Here is a 15,383-nt window from a genome sequence, read left to right on the forward strand (position 1 = left end):
AAATTAATAGCTTTTGGAAGAAGGGCCATATAGACTAATGGAGATCAAAGTTACTGATCTCCATTTTGTCAATGCTTCTTCTTATTTTGTCTCATTGTTATGTAAATGTTTGTGGTATGATAAATATTTAAGCCTCATAATATTCAAACTTCAGAATGCTCATAAATAAGTGTAAATAGTTTGATTCAGAAGAGCCCTAAAAATTTTGCTAGTTTTGTGGTGGAAGAAACTACTATTTTAAGGTTGTATGAATTTGAATGACTATGATTTGTCACTTTGAACAATAGAATGTGTTTGAAACATGATTTATGACTTCTAAGCTTTCTGCTGCTACTGAGTGGCTGTCATGAAAGATAGCTTCTGAAATTGCATTTACAGGTCTCTGGTAGACCACGTCACTCAGATAAATTGTCTTACATTTTCCATGTGTACTAAAATTTACAAACCAACAAGAAGTCCTCTCTGTGTTGCTTTCTCTGTTGTATTTCAGCTAAATCTGAACTGGAAGTAGGACACAAATGTATGCAATTGCTTCCATTTGTACATTGGTACTGAATTAAACAATGTCGGACATAAATTCTTCATATTAAATGATCTGTCCTCCCCCTCCCCCATTTATTTCTTGATATTTCTTGATCAGTTAGGTGCAATCAATATATTCCTATGACAATACAGCGTCATTTCAGTAGATTCCCATTTGGGAAATGGTGCATCACATTTTCATACCACATCTGAACAAAAGCAGTACAGATGTCCATTTCTCAGTCTGTCAAGGTCCCTCTGAATGGCAGCACAGCCATCTGGTGTCTCAACAGCTCCTCCCAGTCTTGTATCAGCTGCAAAATTCCTGAGGGTCATTCCGCCCCATCCTCTGGCTCATTTATGAAGGTGTTAAATAGTATTGATCCCAGTACCAACCACAGGGGAGCACCACTAGTGACTGTCAAGATGCATTTTGTGCTGCTGATGACATCTCCTTTGAGCTTAGGGTGCAGCCAGTTCTCAGTACACCCCACTGCCAGTTTATCTCATCCAGAGTTCACCGGTTTGCCTATGAGGAAGTTAAAGTGCCAGAAGCCTTGAAGTCAAGATAAACAAGACATCAGCCGGCTCACTCCACATTTATGGTGCATCCCATCAGGTCTCACTGATTGTGTAGGTCTGGCTTGTTTAGGTGTTCCCACCCTGATCCGTGATCTGCCCAGAGTCAAGTCTCTCTTGCTTCAGACTTCCTGGTTTCAGAGGCCTGGGATTCCTGAAGGCAAATCCTACCATTAAAAGACTGAGGCAGAGTGGACACTGAATTCCTTGATCTTTTCTGTATTCTTTGTCACTGGTCCCATAGCCCATTTAGCAGCAGGCAGACATTTTCTGTAGCTTTCCTGTTTATGCCAGTATACCTATAGAATCCCTTTTTTATTGACCCTGATGTCCTTCACCAAATTTCACTTCAGAAGGTCCTTAGCTTTCCTAAGTCCAACCATGCCATCTTTGCTTGGTTTCATGCTTGTCAGGAAATACCTTTCTTGAAGTTGGAGGTGGTGGTCCTTGAAAGTAAGCCAGTTCTCCTGGACAAATCTCTCTGGGGTTGTATTCCATGCAATGCTTCCAGCCAGCTCCCTGAACAAGCTAAATGGAAATTCCCAAGCCTTTTTTGTAAATCATCTTGTGGCTGTGTAGTCAGAAATATGCTTTTAATATTTTTGGACTTTTAGAAGTGTTCTTTGAACGTCAAAGGTCAAGAAATACAAAGTCTTGCATGTCCAGAAGTTTGCTTGTAGTTGCAAATAGTTGGAAGAGGTAGAAATTTGGTTCTTTTTCTTTAAAATGTAGGACACTAATTACTGTTTCCTTGTCTCAGATGAATTCCCTTATCCAAAATTACAGAATCTATTACTTCGTACTGTGCAGCACACTAGGTAACACAGTGCACGTGAGCAGGCTGAAGCAGTGACATGAATTTGAATTGCCAATAAGAGAATAAAACCCAGTTTTGATTAAAAAGCCAGGGTAGCAAACTAGTATTTTAATGTAGCAGTCTGTAATGCTTCCTGGTACAGACTAATAAATGTGAATTCCTGGCTGCCACATAATCCAGATTCAGCAAACACAGAAGTTTTTCATATGGATTTGAGTCAAATATAACTCAATGGACTTCAGTAGAGCTTTTTCTGATTGACACAGGTGTAAACAATGCCCTTTGTCTTTTCTCAGTCGTGGCCTTTGACCCAGGTTGCTTATTAATGAGCAAATTGAGTCTTCTCCTTGTGAGGATCAATGGCGTAACATGATAGTCTTGCAGAGATCTCCTGTGCTGAACTGCTTTGAAAATAAAGCTAAAATGAACAATGTAGTAGGTGTTTATAGAAAATAAGGATACAGTTAAAATACAGGCCAGCCAAGCACTGTTCCCTAGTTTAAGAGGAAGAAACATTATTTTCCAGCACATATTAATTTGGGTTCGAGCTGGAATTAACATAACTCTCTTGTCTTGCATATTTTGGCTGTTGGCAATTAAATATGTAGACTTAGTTATTAAGAACTTGACATACCTTTTGACATTTTAAAATTGCTCCCAGAACTTTAAGGTTAGACTATTTGTATGTGGCTTGAATCAAAAGTGCTATTACAGCTTGTGATAATTCTCATCCTATGAGGATCCATTTCATGTAAGTTGGAGATTGTTTTGGTTTTGTTTTCTTTTTGTTTGGTTTTGGTTTTGTTTAGGCAACTTTTTTGTATTGCATATGAGGCTGTGTTTAACTACAGGCACTTTGACTATTAAACTCAGGCTTAAATAATGTGCAGCAGCAGAGCTCAAAGGCTCTTTAATAGAAACCTTCCCAAACAAGATGCCTTCTAGGAGACTTGAATTAGGTGTCTAAGATTAATTTACTGAACAGGTAAGTGTGGTTCTAGTTGCTGAGATAGTGAATTATATCAATACAAGACTGAAGCAGGTATTACATCTCTGGGGAAATTTTTAGTTTGGGGAAAGAAAAGTTGTGGTATGTAACCAACCTAATTAAAGCATTTTGTGGAGATTTTTTTGTGTATCAAATTAAATGAACATATTCTGATTAATTTTGAATTCCCCATATTCAGGTACACATTCATAGTAATATTTATGATACTTATACAATGAAAGTTTTTTTGTAACCACTGACTTAGCCTGTTTGCAGCTGTGTTTTGAAACTACAGAGTGAATGCCACATTTGTTTTACACAGCCTGTCAGATTGGCATTTGCTTTATTAAATTTGAAGCTTAAGATTCCTTTTGTTCAGTGGTTTCAGATTCACATTGAGACCCACTGTTCTGATTATATGTTGTACAATTGTAATTAATTTAGATACACAGATAAGACCAAATTTTTTTCTTTATTCTTGTCATTTACTATATAATTGACCAGAGATTTAAATGATGCATGTTTAGGTTAAATAGAATCAGCAAAAGTAAATGCATGCTACATGAAAATTACTTTAAATTATTTTGTTGAAAAATATTACTTCTGAGACGAGATTATTTTATAAACAAGTAAAAGTATTTTTGTATTTTGTTTTTTTCAAATAGAAACTGAGGGTTTACTGTTACAGATATTGCCTGAGTATGTGAGTAGTTTAAATCAAGAGGTACAGTGTAACTGAGCTGAGAAAAGACAACAATTTTGTTAGAGTTTGATATAGGTGCCCAAGAAACTGATCTCTGTTCATGTTGGAAAGTTAGAGATTTCTCAGTTCTTTCATACTGATTAAATTAGAAGAAAAAAAAATCATTTGTCTTTGACCCCAAGTACAATTTGAAATGCCATACTTAATAAAATTTAGCCAGTCTAACAAGGAAACATTGTGGGGTTTAGCTTTGAAAGGCACTGGCTTCCATTTAACTCAGATTATTTTCATGCCAGGTACTAGTGAGAACATTACCACGTGAAACAAAAGGCCCAGGGAACAGCAGGGATTTGGCCTTGCCAAAGTCAGCGTGGGGTTTTGCATGTATGTGAAAAGTTCAATTATCCTGGGGCTTTCATTCATTTGTATCACAATGGTATTGGAAACTTCTGCTGGAATAATTCTGGGGCATCTTCTATTGGTTTTATGGGTCAAAAAGCATAAAAATGAAAGATAGTGTTCTAGACATGGCAGTGTCAGGTCATTTATCTCCCTGATCTTAAGAGCAAAGTGAAACTAATTCATGGTCATAATACTGGTATCAGAGCTCCTAAAATGTCATCCTCTCACCTTCTTTTTAATGGCAGTAACTTTTATTTTTTTTAAATTCTCTTTTCAAAATTAGAAAATGTATTTTTGCCTCCATTTGAAATAGATCAGTTCTTCCACAGCTTTGCTTATATAGATATTAACCTGATATGCTGTTTGAAGCACAGATTTTTTTATCCTGCCTGACACAAATATCTTGAAAATACAGGTGACAGGTGTTACAAACTTACTCATGTGATATTTCAAGGCAGAGCACTTGGAACACCCATAGGTTTTAAATGCTTGAGGTAGCAAATTATACCACTTTCGCAGTCCTCCAAAGACCTCTAAAGACCCTTGTTCTTTGTGTTAGGGTAGACTAATTTGTCCCCAGAAATCATAGAATGGTTTGAGTTGGAAGAGACATTGAGGTTCATCCAGTTCTGACCACCCTGCAGTGCTCAGGGCCTCATCCAACCTGGCCCTGAACACTTCCAGGGGTGGGGCATCCACAGCTCTTTGGACAACCTGTTCCAGTGTTTTACCATCTTCACATTAAAGAATTTCTTCCTAATACCTAAACTGAACCTACTCTGTTTTAAGCCATTCCTGCCTGTCCTGTCACTTCAGGCTCTTGTAAAAACTCCATCTTTTTTGGTGGCTCCCTTCCGGTGCTGGAAGGTCACATTTAGATCATCCCAGAGCCTTCTCTTTTCCAGGCTGAGCAATCCCAACTATCTCAGCTTTTCCTCACAAAAGACATACTCCATCCCTCAAATAATCTCAGTGGCCTCCTCTGGACTCACTCCAATGGGTCCATGTCCTTCCCATGCTGGGAACCCAGAGCTGGATGCAGCCCTGCAGGTGGGGTCTCACCAGGGCAGAGCAGAGGGGCAGAATCCCCTCCCTCCCCTGCTGCCCACGCTGCTTTGGATGCCACCCAGGACACATTTGGGTTTCTGGGCTGCAAGGGCTCATGGCTGGGTCATGTCCAGCCTCTCACCCACAGCACCCCCACGTCCTTCTCAGCCAGTCTGCTCTGGATCTGTTTGCTCATCCCCCAGCCTGGAGTGACACCAGGGGTTGACCCAACCCTGGTGCAGCACCAGCACTTGCTCTTGTTGCAGCTCATGAGATTCCCATGGGCCCCATTCTCTGTCTGTCTGCTGTTGCCTGTGGAGAACCTCGGTTATTGCCTTAAATGAAATGCCAGCTCTTATCTTCAAGAAAGGCATCAAAGCATCTCAGTGTTCTCAGTATCTGAAAGTTTTTTTGCTTTGAGCAGTATCTGTTGCTATCCTGTTCTGGGATTTCTGCAACAGCAAGAGGGAGGCAACACAAGCAGCATTATGAAATAAATGACATGGTTTTCATTCTAATTTAGTTTTATCTTTGAGGATCTGATTCAAAGTCTGTTTGAGTCATTAGCTTTCAAATTGCCAAGCTGAAAATAAAAAAGGTCAAGCAAAACTTCTTCACTCTTACAAGTTGTACCTTTTTCTTCATGTGTGCTTATAAATCACCTTCTCTGTCTAGTAGCACTCAGCTACCTGACAGCATCACCAGCAATGCTAATTTCCTCAACAGGGGTCAGCAGTTCAGCCTTACTGGGTTACTAGGAACTCCTTTGACTTACTCTCTCTGGTCTCTTCCATCTGTATCCACTTAGAATAAATGTCCTCTAAATACCACGTTTTAAGACATGTTACCTTACATTTGCCAAAACACAAGTTTTTGCTCTGCTGCAGTAGTGGAGAGTTACCCAGCATTTCTTTAGTAAGGTCTGGGTGCAATTCTGCACTCATTGTATGTCTTAATAACAAGAATCTTAATTGTAATTGCAAGTAATTTTTAATTCTAATTACAAATAATTGTTCAAATAGAACTATTCAATAGATAATCAAAGCATTTACATCAGCCACAGTGTGCAGCAACTCATAAAATCGCAGAGCTTTTTTATCACATAGATTATAGAAACAACAGCACTTACTAAAATAAAACTAAACAATAAATATAAATAACATCTATTTATATTATTATATTTTGGGGATTTGCTTGCATTTTAAAATAAATATATTCCCTATTTTATGCCCATTACTATGTTTGTTTTCTTTGAGATATAAGGAGTGTTTACTGATAGAGCAAAGTCTAAGTGTGAATTCTAGAGCACACAGAGAAAATATTTGCTCCTGAAACCAGTCCAAAACTTTTCCTCATCCTAACAAAGAATAGTAAACATTCAGCTCAGCTGGAGATTTCAGCATCGAAACAAACCATTGTTCAATAACAGCTTTCAAAAAATATTGATATTTTGCATTGGAATCCAAGAAATTTACACACTACTGACTGATGGGAAAAAAAATTACTAAAGAATTCAAAATTGAGCTTCAACTTGCATTCAGTAGAAAGACTGCATGAATCTTGTCTGACTTTGGGCCAGCTTTAAGCTGACTTGTAATGATTACCTTTGTTTTGATCAGATCAAGTGCAGCTAAACATACAGCTCATTCTCAAAATTTATTGTGATGGTGTAAGTGAGAATTTTTTTAAACTAAAGTTGGGGGACTGGATTGTTTAATAAGAGTGAAATTGCTTTTATTGCTTGTATTTTTCCCTGAGTTGGACTTGATTACTATAAACTGCAAACATGCTGCCAACCCTGGGCAAAGAACTCTCTGCTGGCATAATCCCATTAATATAAGTGTCCTAGACATAAAAAACAGCCTTTATCACACATGTGGTGTGTTACATGAAGCAAAGGCTTTCATGCCCTATTTATACATCATGAAATGCAAGACAGCATAGGGAAGGACAGTTTGGCCCTGAGTTTAATCTTACTCAGCAATTATCTTTTCTGAGGTTTCATTGTGAGACAGATTTCTCCCTTATTGCCAGTCCTACTCTGGCAACTTTTTTTCCCCTGTACTTAGATTTCATAGAACTTTTTTATTTTACTTCTACTCAGATCTGCTTTTGTCTTATAGAGAAAGAAAACTAAGAGACCAGTCCGTTATCTCACATTTCAGTTAAGTCTAACATATATTTGCTTAGGGGTAAAAAAGGTTGAGGAAAAAAGGGAAATGTCAAAAATGAATAATAAATGGCATATAAACAGAAGCAGATTTTCTGTGATATGTTACCCCTGATAAACTTGATAATGTTTCCCAAATGTGTTGCCTTGGTTCAAATCCAAATCTACTGGTCAGGTTTTACGTGCTATTTTTAATTTTACTGCTTAAAAAACCTTACATCATCTTGTAGGAATTCCCTCCTACTGCATAGCTGTATCTAGTTATTTGTAGGTTAAAATTCATCTTAATATAGATTCATATAAAACATGTGTCACCACAGAGGCAGCAAAAAGGCAGATCTGGGTGGGTAAAACAAGCTGGATTTGCAAGGAAACTCTTTTTTCTTTTTAATGAAATATGTTTTCCTTTGAGGTCACTCTGCTGTTTGATATTGTAGACTCCAAGGTCTTTCCATTCAGTAAACTTTCCTTGCCCTTTAAACAGTGAAATCAGAATGTGAGAGGTGAATGCAAACAACCAGAGACAGGGAGACCTGGAAATATTTAAGATCCACAAAAAGCCTCTAGAACTAGGCAGTGAACTTGAGACATTGCAGAGCAGTTCAGCTCTTTGGAATGCTTAAAAACAGAGACTGTTTCCTGTAAGCATTGACTTGGTAGAGGTACTCTACTTCTACATTGATAGTAGTGGAGATATTTATAGAGAAATAAACTTTCTCAACATAAAATATTAAAAATGTGGAAGCATTAAAATGGATGGAGAAAGGAAAGGAATTATGCTTCCAGTGGCACAATACTGAGATGAGAAAACAGAACCCTGGTAACAGAAGAGCTTTGTAGTACTACTTGCTGCTCAGTCCATTAGCTAGGGTTTATTCACTGTTATCCTACAGCAAGTAGGAGATATCACAGAATATTTGGAGTTGGAAGGGCCCCACAAGGATCATCAAATCCAGCTCTTAAGTGAAAGGCCCATATGGGGATCAAACCTACAATTGTGGCATTATTAATACCCTGCACTGACCAGCTGAGCTGATCTCATACACTGCAAGTAATATCCTTAAATATTGATTCCATGCTTCCCAGCTTTAGCTAATTGCAATATCTTCAGGTAGATTGGGCCTGATGAACTTCATTGTAAGGAATTTGATGAATTGGGTTAGCACAGTGTGTAGTTAGTTCCAAATGAGAGGTGTCATGTGCCTGCCCTTAGAAGTCAGGTGGGGGTGTGAAAACAAGCCTGCATAGATAACAGACTGTGCCAGACCATGTCCAAGCAGTAGTTTCCTTAAGAGAAGGAAGAAGCACAGAAGAAGCAGCAATATCAAGTTCATTTGCCTCCATGAGGTTTTTGACACTACCCCACACTGGTGGCCTGTAAGCAGCTAGAGCAATGTGGTCTAGATAAATCTAGACAGGATAAACAAACAGCCTTTCTGGAATGCAGACATTCCAGCTCTAAAGGACACAGGGTGAGGACTGAGAGGTAGTGATGGAGCCTTTTGTGTAGACACTTTGGATCGTACTCCAGGTAACTGTGGTTCAAGGAGACAGAGCTGTTGGGTGGGGGAAAAAATGGTTCATCCAACAGGTTTTGTATTTCATTATACTTTTTATGTAGGTATTCCTTTAAACAAACACCATAATCTGTTCATTTGTACAAAGAAAAATGTCCAATTAAGTGGTTAATTATTAGGTGGTATTTAATAAAAATGTAGCTAGCTGAAATACAGCCACTCCCATGGAGTCTAAAATGTGAAGCACTTAGATGTCATCTCTTGTACCTTGTACCCTGCCAGAACACCATAATTGATTTAAAATGTAATAGTCCTGACTGACCTTTATGAATGTTAAGGCAAAATACTAACATTCTAACAATAATATTTTTAGAGCTTCAGTAGAAATTAATGGATAAGATCTCCTTGTGCTGGGTCTCATGAGGAAAGCCACCATTCTGCCTTTATTTACCAGTTCATAGAACAGGAATAATTATGCAAGGCTGGATAATTTAATCAGTGGGTTAACAGGGCTTGCATGAATACCCTGGAGTCAGAGATTACATTTGTTTTTCTTCCTTATTTGACTGCCCTTTAACTATGAGTGGTTTGTGAAAGCCATGAATTTTAATTAAATATAATCTGAGAAAGGTGAAGTGTAGCATAATTGAATATGGGTAAAATGTTACTCTCATTCTTATATTCCTGCTGTATAATATTTATCAGCAGATAGTCAAAATAGGTAAGACAAGAACAAATTAAAATGTAATTGTTATAATGACACATTTAATAAACATAGATGCCAAACAACAGCAAAATTTTGTGACCCATTCTTTATCTCGCTTCCATCAGAGCTTGATCTTACCTGGGGATGAAAAGACTCCTCTCTTTTCAGCATAAACTGTTGAGAACAAAGTTTTGGCAGCAAACTTAACTATTAACACATTTTATGATCTCTTCGTTTTTTTTTTTTTTTTTTCCTTTGGTTAGGTTTGGTTTGTTGGTTTTTTTGTTTTTTTTTTTTTCTCAGTATGGATGTGAGTGAAACCAGGGGCATGTGAGTTACGGCTGACCCTGGCTGAATGCTGAGCCGTGGAGTCCCCCACCCTGTGGCTCCCTTTGCTGCCAGCAGCCAAAGGTCTCAGGATCTGCTTGGAGGAGCTCTCTGTCCCCGGCAGGGCTGACCCTGTAGTGTGTTCCTGTGCTCTGCAGGTTGCTCTTCCTGCTGAAAGGCGGGAATCCGAGCTCTGATACATCCTGCAAAGAGGCCAAAGAAAGAAGCAGAACACAGCAGCAGTAAGAATAAAAGGAGAAAAATGGGCTGTGTACAGAACTGGAGGAGAGGAAAGCGGAGAAAGCCACAGAAAGGCCTCAGAGTGAGTTGGAAGAGGGGAAAACCACAGCTTTTTACAAACCACATTCCATGGAGAATGATGTGTGTGTGGCTCAGAACACGGGTTTCCTCACTCAGACGCCTGTGTAAACATGGCTGAGGAGCCCAAGTCTCTTCTTTTGCATATTGTTTATGTTTTTATGTAATTCTATTAGTTTTAATCCCATCAGAAGGCAATTCTCAAAAAAAAAAAAAAAAACCAAAAAACCAAACAAGCATTTTCTTTCATCTAAAAGTTAGGAAAATAAATTATTGTTCCTCTGGTAAAAGCCTAAGAAGAGAAATCTCTTCTGTTAGATACACATAATATTACTCCATTCATGGTGGGAAGGTAACATGGGCAGTGCAGTATGGAAATTATATATTTATATATTCCTTGTATCCTGTTGAAGCATAGAAGGGTGCAGGTACAGTTTTTGAGTATCTGTCTATGAAAGCAAATTCATATAAAGATAGAATGATATCTAGACAAGGCAGCTGAGATGTCTGCTGAATTGAACCCTTCCACAAGGTTTACACCTGAGTAAGGTCTCCTTGAAAACAGAGGAGAGATCAGTGTCAACTTTAATTCTGGATAAACAGCAGGAGAGACGTGAAGCCACCTAACCATGTCATTTAGGTTGTGATTTTTGCTTGGGAGAGCAGATTTTTTGCTTGTTTTGTCTCCTGCCTTGTTCACAGGGATTGCTACAGGTGTTATGTGCAGCAAGCATTGGCAGCAGGTTCAGTATCAGCTCACTAACTTGTGGGACAGCCTTCTCTCTGTTTTGCCCTACTACTTAATCATAACCAAACTGGAAATACAACCCAAAACCACACAGGTAGCTCTGAAGTACAGGATCAAGATGGTGCAATCAGAAGTCACCATGGGCATAAAAAATCCCCAAAAAACCAACACCCCCCCCCCAAAAAAAAAACCCTAACAAAAAACCCCCAAAAACCAGCAACCACAAAACAGAAAAAAAAAAAAAAAAAAACCAAAACAAAAAACCCCAAAACAAAACAACAAAACCCCAAAACAAAAACAGGGTGAATTGCAATCCTGTAAGTCGCCTAAAATGGACATCTGTATTTCTTAAGTACAGTACTTTACTCCTATCCTATTTAATCCTATTTGCAGTGAATATCCCACTTGTCAAGATTTTTAACTCTGTTTCTGTTTTTCAGTGTTTATTGGGGTGCAGTTGAAAGGTGCCTTTACAAAGTCTGTGGCTCACTGTTCTGAGCCAGGTGTCATGTCACTTCCCCATATACCATGTGCAATGTCAACTCCAGCAGGAATGTGTCTGAGAGAAAACAGGGGAAAACAGCACCATTTTTAGTAGCAAGATGTACCTGAGCCTTTTTGTTGCATTCTCAGTCATTCTTACATTGCTATTACTTACAAATGTATTGGAAATATTCTCTAGTCCACTTGCCATGACTTTTTTTCCTTGGGATAAGAAATTGACACCTACAAATCTTTTGTTACACACCTTCCTTCTGGCAGTGAACTACTGATTACTGATTTTTCCATTAAGAGATTCATTTAAGCTAATTATTTTGGATTAATATGGATGTTTTTGTTTATTTTGTTGAGGGTTTTTTTTTATTTTTATAGGCAGATATGCCTGCAACAACGTTCATGCTATGTTCCTAGGACAAGTATTGTTTTGCACTTCTAGGGTATCCTTGGACAGGAGCTTTATATGTGCAGAGATGTTAAATCAAAAAACTGTCCCTGCCAACTGTGAGGAATATATTGCTTCATCAGTCTTCAAGGATGCTGTGTCTAATTTTTAGGAAGTTTTTCTCCATATCAAAACATCTCCTAATTTGGAACAAGTCAGAATAGCTCTATTTAATGAGTATCTCTAATTAATCAAAGAACAGGATGTGAACTTACCTAGCACTGCATTCTAAGGCAAAATATGGACAGTTTATGCTTGAACCCTGTGGAATTATGTTGTCTGTAGAAATACAGGCTTCTATTTTTGGTCTGCAGTTATATAACTGTATAAAAAAGGCAAAAATAGAAGACAGGGAAGATTTCAGTGTGAGCTGAGGATAAAATGTAATTTTTACCCAATACTCCACTCTACCAGCTCTAGAAATTATTTTGATTGGGACCCCTGGATATCAGCAGCACCTTCATCTGTGCCAGGAAAGCTACACACACAGAACCTGCAGAATGGGTTTTAGCTGCACTAGTTTTGTGCAAAGCATGGAGGATTTTGGATGCATTGTTGTCTGAGGTCAGGTGGGAGGTGCTGCAGACTTTAAGTGTGCTCATGCACTCTGCTTTCTGCTTCTTGGAGATGGTAAAAAATAAGGGATGGGTACACCATGCTGACTTGCCAAACAGAAATACAATTTCATCATCACATCCTCTTTCACCAGCCTCTGCTAGAGTAGACAACAAATTCAGAAGGCTTTGTCTTTCCCAGGAAAAAAAGCTGCAGTGCCACTCTTTTGAAGAGATTTATCTGACTCTGAGGAGACTTTTTATTCAACTCTCAAAAAAAATTAAGAAAAATCAGGAGATGGGTAAGCGGTATGTGCAATTTCACTACAAGAAAACAAGGCTTTTACCTGAGAAGACCCCGGTTTTGGTGGAAAGAGATCTTACATGTATGGGTGTGAGCCAAGCTGTGATCTTTGGCATGGTTTATTTACAAGCACAGACATAGCCTGATGACACATATTTCCCACTTCTTTAATGTCCAATCTGCAGTTCATGTTTAAGAAACTTGAGTTGCATTTACCCCCTCTTCTCCATCAAATGAAATGTGTGTGGTGGGGATAGGACTGCTGTGGCTTATTTTGCATCGGAAAATAATGTAGCATTTTGCATGGCTGCCTCTGAGATGAGGGAGAATGACATGGCAGAGTTTGCATCCATATACAACAGGCCCATGGTAATAGTTAAGCAACGTATTTGGGTGTATCTGCCTTAGTTTTTTTAATTTATATCAGGGGATTGGAGTCTTTGAAGCAGGTCTCTGACCCATATGGTGGAAATGTCTTGGAGCACACAAAAAAACTACTTTGCCCTGATAACAAACCAGGTGATGTGCTCCAAAAGTTTGCTTCCACAGCTCTGGCTTCTCATGAGCATTCATTTCATGTCACCAGAATAGATCTGGTCTTATGTAAAACCTCCAAAATGTACATACAGATGCTTTACAGATTCACTTCCTTTCAGCCACAAAAGAAAATTGGTCAAATCCATTATTATTTGACACTGGTCAGAGCTTTAATATACACTTATTACAATGCTTTTTACCACAATCAACTAGACATGGTGGTAAAAAGCTCAGCCACTTGTCTGATCTCTCAGCAATCACAGGAAGACGTAAGAGAATTATACCAAAAACTAGCAAAGTCCAGTTCCCTACAACCAGGTGAACTCCTGCCTGTGAGTATCAGTGAGTAAAGCACACTACTATGCAGCAGCTTACTTCCAAATTATTTCCATAAAAATGAACTTCCCTTTAAAATTCTGCTGTTGCAGTGTTGAGTAATAAAACAAAGTCTCACCATTCTGTAAAACTTAGAATTCCTAGGAAACCAGTCTGAATTTTTGCCCATGTCTGGAAGTGTGCTTCACTGGAGGCAATTTCACCCAGCTGACTGAGCTGGGATCCTCTTTAGGATGATCTTCCCAAGGGGCCAAAACCCAGATTCTCTCCACTTTTTCTCACGTTCATCTTCTTGTTTCTAGCAGTTCCTTGTAATAATTTTCAAGTGTGCCTGATGGGGTGAAATAATGGAGAACCTTTTGCTGTCAGCAGCAACCTGAACTAATTCTGCTTTATTAGCATTGTGCAAAATAATTTCTTGCCAAAGTATAAAGGCTTATATTTCTAACAAAATCTTCTAGAAGTTGAGTTCATCATGAAGTACAGATATTTTCCAAATTCTGTACTGTATGCTTTCTGTCAGAAATATTTAACAGCTGATTGTAATCTCATTAGGCAATCTCAGTAATCCAAAACTAATATTTATGTATAGAAAATTACTCATAGCAAAATTTTTCATCAGTAAGAACAGTAAGGAACAAGTTGGAGTTTTAACAAATGGAGAGGGACTGTGCACATAAGGATCAGGTACTATAATTTATGGGAGCATATTATCAGGGCAATTAAAAATAAATAACTTTATTATGCAGGCAGCCAAACATTAATGGCATGATGTTATACCATATGGTAGTGTTCCTCAGAAAATGGGATGTTTCACAATTCCACCACGCAAATAGTTTCATTAAAGCCATGAGGAACACATGAATGACAAAGCAAGTGGGGTTTTAATTGTAATTTAATATTCTGACTATGCTCAGCACTGCTTCTCTGAGTCATAGTGAGGAGAGGTATTCCCAGGGTTTCTGTCCAGCTCTATTCACTCGTCCAAGTAAAATCCCCTGGACTGGATCCAGCAACTTTACACCAGTGCAAGTTCCGCCTGCTGGAAATGTCAACATCACCTGTGATTTCAAAGAAAATATTATGTGCTTGCAAACAGTTGTGCTCCAGCACCCCAACAGCCTTATTAAAGCTGATCTCAGGAATGCAGAAATCCAGCACCAGAAAGTGAGCAAGTTTAAAGGGAGGTGCAGGAGGAACCTGTAAGGAAGCAGTTAAGGAACTTCACCAGTGTCCCAAAACTATCTCTATTAGCTAATCAGTAAAATACAAATTGTTTAAACAATTTATAAATTAATTAGAACTACTCTCACTTTCTGCAAAGTATCACAGAAAATTATTCATAGATATCGCCAGTTCATGCCTTAAACTGAGCACAGAAGAGTGCTTGCATCAAATTCATTGAACAGCATGGAAATGCCAGCAATGGTTTGAGAACAAGCAGCCTAAAATAATCCTTTGCAAGTTATAGAAATAAAGGAATTAGGAGTTTTATTTTTTTTAATGTAAATCCATACAGCTTGCAGCTGATTTATTCAACAAGAAGGGTAGCATTTGGTATACTATGCCAATCATAACTTGAGTTTTTTGGAAGTCTCTCAAATACTGTATCGAATTCAATTTTTTAAAAATTTAAATTAAAGTATCACTGCCTAAAATGACTTTACTGCACTGCTTTTAAATGGCCTGTTTATATGCTGACAAAATTTAAATAAAACCTGTCCATCAGCAGTATCAAATGCTTAATGAAATTAGCAAGAGCAGGTCTGTGTGTTTTGTGAGGTAGGAAATTGCCAGACCTAGGAGCTAAAAGTTGTCACCAGGTTTCCCTTTCACCTTTGGAAGCCAAGCAGTTCCCCTCAGCT

This window comes from Melozone crissalis, unplaced genomic scaffold (assembly GCF_028551555.1).
Source record: "Melozone crissalis strain CALT ecotype California unplaced genomic scaffold, PUWL_Pcris_2 ptg000027l_1, whole genome shotgun sequence".
Classification (NCBI taxonomy): Eukaryota; Metazoa; Chordata; class Aves; order Passeriformes; family Passerellidae; genus Melozone; species Melozone crissalis.